This window comes from Nannospalax galili, unplaced genomic scaffold, assembly GCF_000622305.1.
Source record: "Nannospalax galili isolate Female #2095 unplaced genomic scaffold, S.galili_v1.0 scaffold617, whole genome shotgun sequence".
In the NCBI taxonomy this organism is placed as follows: Eukaryota; Metazoa; Chordata; class Mammalia; order Rodentia; family Spalacidae; genus Nannospalax; species Nannospalax galili.
Window position 1 is genome coordinate 2,405,299 of NW_008341872.1, and position 15,671 is coordinate 2,420,969.

The window sequence follows — 15,671 nt, forward strand, 5'->3', positions numbered from 1 at the left end:
AAAATAAATAAATAAATAAATAAATAAATGAATAAATAAATAAATAAATGTAAAAACATCTGCCACACCTTTTTCATTTCATATTTCTGAACTCTGTTTCAAGGTCACAGAAAGCACACACCTTTACTCAGCCCGATCACTCTCCACAGATGAGTTACCAAGTGCATTTACTGAAATGCTGGCACTCCACAATGATGATCACTGTTTGTTATTTTAATTAAATATATGTAGACATTTTAAATGGGATCTTAAGCCTTCTCCCTGAGTACAAAAAAGTCAAGTAGTTTTTGTGTGTGGTTTTTTTTTTTCAACTTCGTTTTCTTTCTTAGACACTGGATAGCTTAGGTTTCTTTATTTTCTGCATTGGGAGACTCTTGATGCTGGCCTGTCACATGAGCAACAGCACTCACTTTGATCACCTGGGTGAGGTGGCATCTGCCAGTTGCTCACTCTACTGTAATGCACCATGTTATTTATTTCGATGTGATTGTATATTCAATGCTTGTACTTAACACTACTATTAGTTTTCAAAAGTAGAACAAAATATTTACCATTAATTAATTAAATGACATTTATTAAGCTCCTACTATTTTCCAGTCACAAAACAAATTATTCATGTTCATTATTTCACTTAATTCTTAACATCACACGAAATAATGAATTCGCACAAGAACACTGAGTTTGTAAGGGATGGGGACACTTGTTTCATGTCCCACAAATTAGAGAATGCCTTGGGTAAATAACTGTGATAGGCCTCCAGCCAAACTGTTTCCAGAGTCTTGACCAGTGTGCTTGTAATGCTGCTAGAAGTAAAGAAGGAGGGGCTCTTCTTTTGATATAAAAATCGTGCCTTTTTTATTACACGTATAGGAGGCTGGAGAGATGGTTCAGTGGTCAGGAGAGCTTTCTACTCTTGCCAAGGACCTAGGTTCAGTTCCAAGCACCCAAATAAGGTAGCTGACAATCACCTGTAACTACAGCTTCAAGGGATCTGCCTTCCTCATCTGGCTTCCCAGGCCACTTGCACTCATGGTCACATATACACACACAGTTACAAACATACACATAATTGAAAAAAATCAATACTTTTAAATAGTAATAATTATATGCATACGTGTGCATCCATTTAGGGGTTTGGGCACATGAGTACGGTGCCCTCAGAGGACAGAAGAGGTCATTGGATTCCCTGAAACCAGAATTCTAGACAGTTGTGAGTCATCTGAGTTGTGTGCCAGGAACTGAACTTGAGTCCTCTGGAAGAATTGTATATGCTCTTGACTGCTGAGCCATCTTTCCATCCCAAAACCTTAGGTCTTTGATACCAACCCACCAGGTGGTATTCTTCTTCCAAAACCACAGTAAAGGAAACTCCCTCTCTGACAGGACTTGAAGGTGTGCTGCTTCCATTGTCCAAACTCCAAACCTCAAATTTATCTTGAATTTATCTTTCTCCATTTCCTTCCTGTCTTCCTCACTATAGCTAATTAAACACCACATCTTATCAGTTTTGCCTCCAAACTGTCCCTTAGGTCCCTTCTCTCCTCTCTACTGACCGTCATCCAATTCTACCACTCACTACTCTCACCTCTTGCTGGGTTTTCACCGCCTGTCTCCTCCTCATAATCATTGCTTATCCTTAACAGATACAAAACCTGACATCTACCACAGGAAAGTTGTCTCATCCAGCTCGGACCATGGCTCTTACCTGTTCAAGCCCTCCCGATTGCTTGAAACATAAAATACTTAATTTGTCAGCTTGGTGTGGTTCCTGCTGGTTCCCCACTCTCACCCTGTTAACACTGAAACATTTATAATTTTCTAAGACACTCGGCCACACACGGTCCAGCTCCCTGCTTGCATTCAACTTGCCCTGCATCCCAAACATTCTTCTCCTTCCACTGCTTCCTCTTCCTTGCTCTGTGTACCTCACCCCTGTCATTGGTTTGCACTTCTTGTCAAAGATCTACCTGTTTACTGGAGGTCAGGCCAGACTTGAAGTAGTAAAAGGAGACTATAAATTACCTAAGAGATACTTCAGAACTCATTGTCCACAAAAGGACAACCTTTAATTAGATTTGATCCCCTTCCTACATGAGCCTGTTCTGTTTATGATTTTTCTTATGATACTTATCAGATTCTGCCTTGCATTAAAGCTAATTGTGTATACCTCCATCTCCCCAGGTTGTGAATGCTGAAGGGAGAGAAATCACAAATAGTTGTTTCTTCACAAGCATATATTGAAATGAGTCTGTAGTTATTGTTTGGAAATTCTATTATTGTAAGAAAGTAGCAGATTTTATATTTGTTAAGGATAGGCAATAATTATGAGGCAGATAAATATGTATTTGATATATAAATATACATATATGCATACACAAAATTATCATTATATAGGTATTTATAACCATCGACTAGTAGTGGGTACTGAATAAATACCTACTTATTATTAACTGAAAATATACAGTATAAATAAACAATCATAAAATTTTATAAGCTATACTTTTATTACTTGAGACTTGACAGCTACCTGTTTTTCTTTTTTTTACTGTTTATTAGTGCTTACAAAAAAACTACAGTGTACAGAAATATTCAAATATTATTAACACAGTTTAAAATCCAGATTTCCCCATTAGGTGACAACCCCTCATGGATCACACGTGGATACTGTTCATTTAAGGACTTATTTTCCATTGAAAATGATAACATTTAGAAAGTAGAAAAAGAAAGGCAAATTTAAAAAGGCCTGCTAACAGGTTCCTATCCATACTACACTTTGTATAAGTCCTTTAGATGCTCTCTCAGGATATAATACCTGTTTTTCTTTAATGAGCTATTATAGAATCTACACAGCCTTCTTCAATTATCAGATGAACAGATTTAAAATGTGAGATGGAGTTGATACATCCTACTCCATCAGGAGTTCTAATAATCAACTGCACAAAATGAAAACTGCTCAAAAAATCGAAAAAGTAAAGACACTCACACACTTTTCTAAAAATAAATATAAATGGGAGCTGGGGAGATGGCTCCATGGGTAAGACTCATTGCTTTGCAAGCATGAGGACCTGAGTTCAAATTACCAACACCCATGTAAAAATCTAGGCATGACACTGCACACACTTGTAGCCCCAGCACTGTGGGGAGCAGAGACAGGAGGATTTCCTGGGCTCGCTGGCTCCCAAACTAGCTCCAAGTTCAGTGGGAGACCTTATCTTAACAAAATAAAGCAGACAGTGATAGAGCAGGATAGCTGATGCTCTTCTTTAGCTTCCCTACATGCACACAGATGCATGCACCACCACGCCTAGCTAAGTTCTTACTATTTAGTACCAGTAAGATGGCTCAGTGGAGAAAGGCGTTGATCCTGTCAAGTCCAATGACCTTAGTTAATCCCTGAACCCACTGATGGAAGGAGAGAACAATCTCCCATAAATTGTCCTCAGACCTTAATATGCATGTTGTGGCACACTTAGATCCATACACAAAAAGATAGATGACTAGATAGATAGATAGATAGATAGATAGATAGATAGATAGATGATAGATAGGTAGACAGATGATGATAGATAGATAGGTAGATAGATAGATAGATAGATAGAGATAGATAGATGATAGATGATGGATAGATGATAGATGATAGATGATGGATAGATGATGGATAGATAGATAGATAGAATGACAGATAGATAGATAGATGATTGATAGATACATAGATTGATTGATTGATAGATAGATGATTGATAGATGATAGATAGATAGATAGATAGATATAGATAAATTGATTGAGCCTGGTGGTGTTGGTTCTCTGTTTTTTGATAGATAGATAGATAGATAGATAGATAGATAGATGATAGATGATTGATAGATAATAGATAGATGATAGAAAAATTAAGATTTTAAAACAAAAATTCTTACTACTTAATATATAACTCTATTCCCGGGAACTTATTATGAGAAAATAATCAGAAATGTAGATTAAAGACTTATGGTCAAAATTCTCAGCAGCGTGCAGAAGACCCATGCAAGTTCAAACCAAGAAAAACTCCCGGAATACATGTGGGGACATGGATAAGAAGCCCCAACCTTAGCTGAGGAGCTATTGGCAACCAATAACTACTGGGAGAAGAAGAGTTGGTTTTCTTTAAGGGTGTGAACTAAATAGGTTAACCAGGCTCCAATGGATGGACACACACAAAAGGCAATTTGAAGACATAAAGTTGACTTTATAGGCCTTAATAATATGACAGTGTACATGAAATCCAGCAGGGGGTTATAAGAGAGGTGCCACTAGGGGAGAGGATCTAAATATGACCAAAATATATTGCAAGGAATTTTCCAAAATCCAAGTAAAAAAGAAATTTTTAATTTAAAAATTGTCACATATGGTGATAAAAGAAAAACATAAATTATTAATAGAGAAATCATGTAACATTCTTGCAGTGGAATGTCTAGCAATCATTAAGAATAAATGAAAGGTATTTAATGGAGTGTGAAAAGATCAAAGGTAATGGGATACGAAACAATAAAATATGATCCCATTTTGTGTAAATTATTTGGTGAGTGATTTTTTTCCTATGTACACATCTACTTTTTCCAAGTTTTTACAATAAAAATAGTTTTATTCTTTAAATCCCAAAATAGAAATAAAAAATGATCTTGATTGTCTTATTCCTAGTAGGACCAAAACTCAAAGACAAAACAAGTCAGTTTTTGATTTCCTCAGAGAGTGAAAATGACTGACTTCAAAAAAAACACCAGAATGTTGCTGTAAGCTCCCATTTCAAAGAAATTGTGTGGTGTTTGTGATGGATAAATTTAAAGAGACAGCCAGTATTATTTTCATCTGTGATATGTCATTTCTGCCTCTGATATGATCTTTAAAAAGAAAAAAAAATTACTTCCACTTCCTTTATACTTTAACTTCCCACAACTCTACAGATACCATTCAGTAATAAAAACAGCCCTAAAACTATGTGCCTCATTATTTCCCATTTACTAACCACAAATAATAGTCTCCTACTTTGGAGAATATAAATTATTCATATGAAAGTAATGTCAAATTATTAAAAGCCATTGGGTGAATCTGTGACCTTATTTGACAGCCACTGGTTTGAGTGACAGCCTGAGAAGGAGTGTGGTCAAAGCCAGTATGGACAAGACAAGACCAGACTTCCCTACTACCCACCAAGTTGCTTGGATTTGATACCAGATAAACCACATTGAGGCAAGGAAAAGTTGCTTCCATTCTGGAACTCTGTTTGAGATGATAGGCCCATCTTCTGAAATGGGAATACTCCTCATTCTTCAGAGTTCATAAATCAGTTTCACATTCAATTAAACCATTCTTCTAGAACCTGGATGATACCTGGATGATTTAACATAAACTAGCTTCCAGTACTAGCTTAAACACAAGAATGAATGAATGGCCAGTATTCATTTAGAGTGTAGTATAGGACCTAAGAATGGTGGCCCACACCTGGAATCCCAGTACTTGGAAGGCTGAGGGAAAAGGATTGCAAGTTCAAAGCTTGCCTGGACTACATAGTGAGCGAGTACTTCCAAAAAAGAAATGGAAAAAAAAAGTATAGGAAAGATTGTACTCATTCTGTCCCACTTTATACAATAAATAACATTTTGCTACATTATACAAATTTCAAAGCAAAACAAAACCTCCATAATCAGAATTTGATTGATTCTTGTTAGACCACTTTCATTTTACAGCAGTTGACCAGACTTTGAATTTTGTGAGCACATCTCTCTCAGAACTCCTTTGCTTTGGAAACTCACATCTTTGCTCAGCTCATAGCAAAAGATGCTAATTTGATCACACTGGTTCCTTTTAATGCAAAGAGTGAATTGTTTTTAGACCACTTGTGATTAATGTGGGTATTGATTAGCTGATCAATAAGGCCACAGTGTCTAATTATTGATAATCCCTCTCCAAATGAAAGATCGAGTGTACCAAGTCCTAGTTACAGAGTTCAAAATATAAAGTGATTCAATGTGATGCCCAGTAATTGAAAGTCAAACTAATCCCATAAATTAAATCACAACAATCCATAACATTTACCTGATAAATCCTTTCCATGCTGTGTTTAACTTTCTGTATTCTAGATCCCCTCCCTCCCTCCCTCCCTGCCTCTGAAGGTCTTAAAACACACAACTTGTTAAGAAAAGTTAAAAATCATTCTAAAGTGATTTATCTTTATGAAGTAAGGGACCCAATGGCACTACCACCAATGGCTATATATTTAAAATAATGACTTTCCATATCTGTGATACATTTCTGTGTCACATCATAAAATGAAAAGTGAAGTTACAGTGATTGCTCAAGAGAACCAAGGTTGTCTCTAGTCCTTAGACTCACAAACCTGGAAGGAACTTTGGAGAACAGGTAATCAACTTTAATTAACACCGGTGATATGGGGGTGAGGGAGGAAGACCTTCTTAATGAGAAATCACTAAATCCCTTCGTATTTGAAGCTACCTCAGTCTCCTTTAAGTACAGAGGTTTCCTCAAAATGGCTGAGATGCTCATGTGGTCCCACGGTGGTGGAGAGCAGAGTGACAGAGCTGTGTGGGCTGTTGGATATCTCCTGGAATTCACTAAAACCTGCCCAGTGATCCCTGGGAGTCATTACTAAGACATGGCTTTCCCTGCCTGGTGTTCTTCTTCTCTTTTTCTTTTGAAATTTTGATTTTGGAAAATTAGATCCTTCAAAACAATCTACATAATATATGTGTGTTAAATTGCAAAGCATAATAACAAACATTCAAGAATCCACTGCCATCATGGGAAAGGGCTGTGCTCAGGACTACTGAAGTTTCCTATGAGTCCCTGCCCAAGCTGCCCTCCTCCCCGCCTCCACCCAGGTGACAGTCCCTTAACTGTTTATCATTCTTTTACTTTTCTGCATGAATTAACAATATGGATATTTGTGCCTAAAAATAGAGTTTTCCATTCTGCTTACCATTTGAATGTCATATTCTGGTAAATTGTGCTTTTATTCTGGTTTCTAGTTTCTCTTTTCACTCTAGACTCTAAGATCTATCTATTTATCTCCATGAATTGTTTTTGAAATACATTTATTTTTGTTTTTGAGATGCAGAGATTCTTTTCTATTCTTTTTCAAAATAACTCTTAGATTTCTTTATTTTTATGTGAATGGGTGTTTTGCCTGCATGTATGTATGTGCACTATGTGCGTGCCTGGTACCTGAGGAGGCCAGAAGAGAGCATCAGATACCCTGGAACTGGAGTTAGGAATGGTTGTGAGCCACAATGTGGGTGCTGGGAACAGCAAGTGCTCTTAAGGACTGAGTCACCTTTTCAGCCCATTATTTGTTATTTTGTCTATGTGTGTGCCCGTTCATGCCTATATGCCATGATGCATGTGTGGAAATCACAGGATAACTTGCTGAAATCAGTTCTTTCTTCCCGCCATGTGGGTCCCCTGAACTCAAGTCATCAGACTTGGTGGCAAGCACCTTTAACTAATGAGCCATCTTGCCAGTCCCTAACTCCATGAATTCTTAAGCTAAAGCCCAAGTCAGTGAGGACAGGATTCCTAAGGAATGCTGGCTGCATTATCACCATGTCTTTGCTCCTCAGAATCTTCCCCTTTCTTCCACGGTGACATTTCTTCTGCATCCTCCTCCTATCTGAGCACACCTCTCTCATGTTCTTCTGTCCCTCTTCACCATGACTTACAATAAAACTATTATACATAGATTCATCAAACCTGCCTGCCATATGTATGGGGAGCTTTATAAAATAGAGAAAGTCTTTCTCTTTTACAAGAAAGCCTAGCTTCTTTGGGATTCTCTTTCTAGCTAAAACAGAGTAGCTTGAATCAACCAAAACTCCACTCTAAAACATACAGAAATTGTCTAAAGTTTTGCACCACTATTTTTGCACAGCTGCTTGAAGCCATCTAAGAACAACCAAGGCATTCCAGACTTGAGAGACCAGAAACCCAAAGAGAACACAGTTGAGGAAACTTGACTCTCTCTGCCTCTACCTAATGAGGCATCAATTAACTTGTAAGAAGTCCACAGAGGAGGCCAAAAAACTGTCAGCTCAGAGCCCATGTTAATGATGAGTGGTGGGTAACTAGAATGTCCATAAAAGGAAAAAGTGAATCTTGACCCCTTGCTTTGGCTCATATGCAGGAGTTAGCATTAGGTGGATTTTATAAATAAGAAAATAGAACTACAAAGCTTCTAGACAACTTAAGAGAATATCTTCTGACCTTAACTAGGCAATACTCATGCAAAATACAAAATCACAAATCATAAAGGAAAAGAGCAATAAAGAAGATCTCTTTAACATTAAGAATGAGGGGTGTGTGCTAGAGATGGGGTTCAGTGGCTAAGATCCCTTACTACACAAACATGACGACCTGAGTTCAGATCTTAGCACCCATGTTTAAAAACAGCATAACCCAGTGCTGTGGAGGGCAGAGACAGGAGGATCCCTGGGGTTTGACAGCCACCAGTCTAACTCCAGGTTCAGTGAAAGAATAAGAGGAAGAGTGAGAGACACCCAACATCCTCTCTGACCTTCATGCACACAAAGGCACACAGTTGCACACACCAGCAAACACACACACACACCATACTCACACACACACACACACACACAACACATTCACATGCAAAAAAATTAATTAATTAAGAGTTTTAATGACAAGACACTTTAAAAGTAGAAGGACAAACCAATAGTGAAAAAAGTTACAAAATACTTATTTAACAAAGCATGTTTCACATGCAAAAAAAATAATTAATTAAGAGTTTTAATGACAAGACACTTTAAAAGTAGAAAGACAAACCAATAGTGAAAAAAGTTACAAAATACTTATTTAACAAAGCATGTATATCCAAATGTGTAAAGAGCTATTACAAATCAATAAGAAAATGACTTTAATGGGCAAGGAGACGAACAAAAAGAAAACCCTCTCGAATAAGCACTTTACAAAAAGAAGATACATACCTAACCAACAAGTATATGAAAAGTTGGCTAGTGGTTGATGTCATTAATCAGTAGGGAAATGCAAATTAAAACCACCCTAAGATCCAATACTGCTATACATGCAATCATGCAGCTAAATATTTTAAGGCACAGTAATAAGTATTGGTACCTGTAGTTTTCATTAACTGAATTGAAAAGATAAACTGTGACATATTTATAAAACGGCATAGTCATCAATAAATTGCACAATGTAATACCATACACAGTAACACGGTAAGTCTCATAAATCTAATTCGAAGAGAAAGAATCCAGATCATAACCCACATACTGAGTGAATCATTTTGTTTGGATAAGTCAATCTATGGTGCTGGAAGGGAGACTGAGTGGGGCAGAGTCTGTGGGGATTGGCCATGATCCTCTCTGAGACTACAGTGCCTGGATTTACATTCAAGGTGCGAAAGGCATCACATCAGAGCTTAGAACCTGTATCACTCTTTGTGAGTACATTATATTCTATTTTAAAAGTTTACTTTTTAAAGAGACCCTGTCTTTTAAGACAATTATCTTAACACAGATCAGAAGTCCTATTTTAGAATTCAAAAGGTAGATGTTGAACATTTCTTTCCCTTTTCATTCCATTATTAAGAGTCTTATGCTTCCCCCAAAGCACTGGATGCCTCTGGCTGGATAGGAGACGAATCGTGTAAAAGGAAGCACAAAAAGGAAAAGAACATTAATATATTTCAAAAATATCATTCCTGTTACACTTCTTGCAATGCCTGGAATCAAAAGAACAGAAATAGATGTAAATTAAAACTGTGATATAATGCTTCAAGATAATGACAAAAAAAAATCTTTGAGAAGAGAAACCTGCCAGTAATGAGGCTGTTTAGAAAAAGACGTTCTATATCAAGGTGATCCATGCATTCCAGAGGAAAATTGGGGGGTGGGACTTTTAAAAATGCATAATATTTGACCTAGCAATGCCCTTTCTGGCAATTCAGCCTTCAGAAAAGAGGAACTGTGCAGGAAATCATCTACACATCTTTTCTTTGCAATTTTATTTAAAGTGTAAAGAAACGTGAAAAATGTGACCAACAGTAGGAAAATTATAATACCGACATATAGAAAACTATAGAAGACAGAGGTGGAGAGATGGTTCAGTTGGCAGAGTACTTGCTGCACAAGCATGAGGACCTGAGTTGGATCCCTAGCACCTACTTAAAAACCGAGGTGCACCTGTAATTGCTGCATTAGGGTGGTAGAGACAAGAGGATCCTGGGGCTTGCAGGCCAGTCAGTTTAGTGGAATCAATGAGCTCCAAGGGCAGGGAGAGACCCTGTCAGAAAAAATAAGGTGGGGAGAATTGAGGAAGACACACAGTGTCAACCTTTGGCCTCCACATACACCTAAACATAGAAACACGTTACAGAAAATACAGATATTGGGGCTGGTGAGATGGCTCAGTGGTTAAGAGCACTGCTGCTCTTGCAGAGGACCAAGGTACAATTCCCAGCACCCATATGGCAGCTAACAACCCTCTATAACTCCAGTTCCAGGGAATTTTGTGCCCTCTTCTGACCTCCATGGGCATTTCACAACATGAGTGCACTTACATACATGCTGGCAATACACTCATACACATAAAATAAAAAATAATAAAATATTTCAAAATACATATATTGAAATGGAATAATGTTCATATTTTATTTTAAAATGATAAATAATTATTGCATACATTAATGGGATGTAATGTGATATTTTGATGTATAAACACATCATGGACCTTTTGTTTTTTATGGGTATGAGTGTACTGCCTGCATGTGTATAAGTGCACCTGTGTGGTGCAATGCCCATGGAGGTCAAAAGAGGGCATCAGATTTCCCTGGAACTAGATGGTTGTCAGCTACCATGCGGGTGCTGGGAATCAAATCCAGGTCCTCTGTTAAAGAGCAGTCAGTACTCTTAACCACAGAGCCATCTCTCCAGCACCCAAAAATATTTATATTAGGTTAATATCCATCATCTCATATACTAATCTTTTTGTAGTGAAAACATTTTTATCAATTTTAAGCATATTATATTCTATCAACTATGGTCATCTTGTTGTGCAATGGTTCTTTGAGCCTTATTGATACAAAACAGAACTTTGAACTTTTTGGTCAACTTCTCTCTTTTGACCACATCTGTACCCTCAAACTCTAGTAACCACCCTTTTACTCTATATTTATTTGAATTCAATGTTTTGGAATTCACATGTAGTTAAATCATGTAGTATTTGTCTTTCTATGCCAGTTTATTTCACTTAGCATAATATCCTCTGTGTTCAATCATGAGAGAATTTTCATATTTTTAAGGCTAAATAATATTCTATTGTGTGTATACTCAGGTGTATATTTATACACTCTTAAATTTCATATTAATTATCAATTATCTGTTGATGAACACAAGTTGATTTCATGTGTTGGCTGTTGTGACTATGCTGCAATAGCCACACATTTTCAGATAGGAAAAAGCAAGCCTTCAAACAGAAGACATAGTAACATTCATTTTGTTAATATGCATTGAGGAAAATTTCAAAGAAGAATTGAATGTAAATGGTAGAATTACTTATTCGTTGACTCATATTTACTCAACACACTGGACCCAACATTAGGAAGACGTGGCTACACAAAGATGGACATATACTCTGCCGTGATGGAGACTGACTCTTAGAGGAAGCCACAAAGCATCACATTCCACCAGGAAGGAACCTAAGTCATCACAGGCTTGAGATTTGTTTAAAGCGTTCACAGTCAAAAGAGAGAAAAAGTAAATAAAATAAGGGAGTCTTTAACCAGAAGTTTCCCATGGACAATTTAAGGACATTACCTGTGACATTTATTCAGAAACGGGGAGAGCTGATCACCTCCTGCCTCTGCTGAGCCTCACCAGAAATGGAATTTAGAATTTCAATTGTTGAATGATTTTTAAGAGTCAAGAGAGTAATAGCATTGTTTTTGTTTGAGTTGGGACTTGTTTTCCATACCAGGGAAATCCACAAACAGCAGAGAAGAAGCATAATTACAGCACGCAGTTTCAGAATGAGATTCGTGTTTGCTCATTCTGTTTACTCTTGCTCTGGGCACCATGAGATAACATAACAGAGAGGTCAAGGCAGAGGTCCTGGACCGACTTCTGGATTCAGATCCCAGCTCTGCCATTTTCAGCTCTGTCACCTTGGGGACATTACTTAATATCTCTAAACCTTTTGCTCATCCAAAAAATGGAGGGAGTAACAGTAAATATGATGTTGTAAGGAATAAATGTGATGGTGTAAAGTTCTTGTGACAGGACCTGCCTGGTGAAAAGTGCTAAAAACTTGCCTATTATCACTGCATTCTCAAGACCAACAACTCCCTCCTTTAAGAGAAGCAAAGGGTTCAGTCAATACAGTGTGCTCTTTACAAGCTCAAGGACCTGAGTTCAATCCCCAGAACTCATATAAAAAGCTGGGAGTGATGGTACATACTTGCAATTCCAGTGCTGGAGAAGAAAAGACAAGTGGATGAGTTCCAGGCCGGTGAGACCCTGAAGAAGGTGAGAGCTGGTGAAAGGCTCGGTGAGTAAAGGGTACAGGCACTTGTCACTGAACTGCACAACCTGAGTACAATCCCTGGGACCCACATGGCAGAGAGACAGAACTGAGTCCCATAACTTATCCTCTGACTTCCACATGCACACCATGGCATGTGCAGACCCCCCCACACAAATAAATAAAACTCAAGGTAAACAGTTCCTGTAGAACAATACCTGAAGTTGTCCTGTGATCTCTACATGCACTGGGACACACATATGTATTTACACACACACACACACACACACACACACACACACACACAAAGATGAACAAGAGTTTCTATAAATGTCTAAACCACAACAGACCCAAATTAAGAATTCAAAGCACAATCTACCAGATCTGTCTGAAATTTCAAAATTGAACAAATAATTATTTGGCTGACTTGCCAACTTAGATAACCAATATGAATTATTAAAACATTTTTCCACAAAATTATTTTTTAAATATGCCCTGATTTCTCCACTTTATATCTGCCACTAGAAAGTCAACGTCTATATCCCATGTTACTCAGCACCTGACTCGGCCTATATTTTCCTGAAATCCATTGATTGTGGCTCCACAGGAGCAGGATGGTGCAAAGATGGCTTAGAAGGGATGCAGACACCGAAGAGGTCATGTTCTACAATTACTTTTGCCCTGCCAGTCTCCAAGCTCATGGATTATTTACATAGTGCTTTACAATTGCTTCCTCAGATCATGTAATTCTCTCTCCAGCTTTCATGGTTGGTTAGATAACTCCAGTTACAGCCTCATTCATTTAAGTCACAACAATTTTGCGTGCACAAGTGCAGGGCAGTGTGAGTCTAGGGATATAGAGGGATTGCTTTGCCTAAAATCCATGGTCACTGCATTCAGTGCAGCCAAATTCCATCCTTCTTCCTCTCAGCATCAGACGTGTTCCTTTCTTCTGGATTGTCCCCATTAGCACAGAGACATGAAGTAACATCTCCCGTCATAGAAGGAAGACAGAAAGGAAAACAGATGAGGAGGAAGGGAGAGAGAAAGAAAGGAAAACTGTGGTTCCATGTGTCCCCTAATCTTGTCTCCGCTCCTTTGTGTTTGTTTCTGTTGTTTTCTACAGGACCCTGGTAGTGGACCCTGGTAGTGGACCCTCCTCAACAGCGTTTCATCATCCCCTCAAGCTAAAGCATATTTAGTTTCTTTCAAGCTAAGAAGTCTGAGTTGGGGAACTAACCTGATAAGTTGGGGCAACAACAATCAATCTAAAAAGTTACAAGGGAGGGTTTTATGAATTTAGGCAGAAACACAAGACTCCTTGGTCAGAGACAAAAGAGATCTGAACTATCTGATGAGCTTCATTTCCAGTTTGCCACCAAAGCCTCTCCCTCCACCTTCTTTAAATCAGCTCTCTTCTCATTTAATATATCAGCCACACTCGACCACTCCCTCTTTCTTGGCAGGCTTCCTGGCAAATATATTCTCCTCATTTCCCTCCAACCTTGTTTCTCGCTCTTATTTTATTTTGGTTTTGAGGCAGGGGGTCTAGTCTAAGCTGGCCTCAAACTTTCTGTGTAATTGAGAATGACCTTGAATTTCTGATCCTACTGTCTGCCTCCTACATGCTGAGATTATAGTTTATGTGATGCTGGGGATTCAGCCCAGGGCACCATTCATGCTGGGCAAGTATTCTGCCAATTGTTATAGTCCTAGCCCTTACTGCCCATTCTTTCTCAGCCTCCTCTTTTGTATCCTCCCCATCTCTGGGCTCTAACCAAGAACCCTGAGGTTCCTGACTGATAAAATTCCCTAAAGAGTGTAAAGTGCCACTTATAAACTATCCCAGAGGCATAGCTCCAGCCTGACTTCTAACCTATAGCTGTCTGGATAACATCTCCATCTGATTCCTACCATCACTGAACACAGGTCCTTTGTCATACTTCCTCATTTCAGTAAACAGTGCATAGAGGGTTTTAAAACCTTGACGTCATCTTGACTTCTCTCTCAAATCTCTCGCTTGGTTTTTCATCAGGTTTTCTTCTTTCCTCTTGCAAGTGTTTTCCCACATCTAGGCACTACTTAGCCTCCACTGTTACCACCCCAACCCAAGCCACCAACATCTCCACAGATCACCAATCATCCACTATCTTTGCCTCTACTCCTGTCCATCTGTCTCTTAAATGCCGATCAAATTCTCCTTTTCCTTTGCCTTTGGAATCTGCAAAAGATTCCAGTTATGCTTGGATAAACTTGGAAGTCCTGCCATGGTCTATAAATGCCCCGCAATGTCATATAGATATCGCCTCCTCACTACTTTCTCTACACATGCCTTCTTTCATCATCTCACCTATGCCAAGCTCATTTTACCTTGAGCATACTGTTCCCTCTTCCTTGGGTACTTTTCTCTTGAGATTTATGTGGTTGGCTTCTCCTAGGCAGTTGAGTCTGAAATCAGATGTCATATTTCAGCCTCTAAGGAGGACTTCTAACCCCTTCTGGCCCACTCCTACCTGGCTCTCTCTCTATCACATTACTTTGTCTGTGGTCTTCACACTGTCTGGTTCACACATTTGGCTACTTGTCTCTTTCCTGACTTGCCAGTAAAACATTAAGTTCCTGTTGCCTATGTCTCTGTCCTTGAATCTACAGAGTGATGGCTATCATATAAATTTATTGAGGGGTTGAAAATTCACTCTATTGAAGGATCATGGAACATTCAGGGAAGAGGTGGGAAATTCACTGGAAAGATGCATCTTTGGCCCATGGAAAAGGTGATCAGAGATGGGAAGACGGGTAGAAAGTGTAAGGAATCTGTTAGCTTCCTAGTTTGCCAAGTTCCAACTGTCAAGAGGTACCTTCCTGGGGGTTCTGCTGGGGATGCAAGAGTTCCTTAGGAGGACACAGTCTTTGGCCCCTCGACCTATACTGGCTTAGATGTTGCACAGTCAGCTAAGACCCATATTCACAATGCTGTCATGAATACACCTGTTCCCGTACAACTCTAGTACCCCTCAAAGATATCACTATTAAGAACTCTAACTCATCTTCAAGATCTCTGTGCTTCGTTTTCCTATTTTCCAGTGTTAGCGACTCAGTATCAGACGTTCTTCTCACCTAGAACAGT

General features: G+C 38.6%; 1 long non-coding RNA gene across 1 annotated transcript in view; it reads right to left on the minus strand.

Moving 5' to 3' along the window:
• The window catches only part of LOC115071097, a 264,390-nt gene extending 252,495 nt beyond the window's left edge, over nt 1-11,895 (minus strand). The window contains exon 1 of the long non-coding RNA XR_003850212.1: nt 11,842-11,895. This is a non-coding gene — a long non-coding RNA (uncharacterized LOC115071097). The remainder of the gene's footprint in view (nt 1-11,841) is intronic.
• Nucleotides 11,896-15,671: the final 3,776 nt, after the last annotated feature.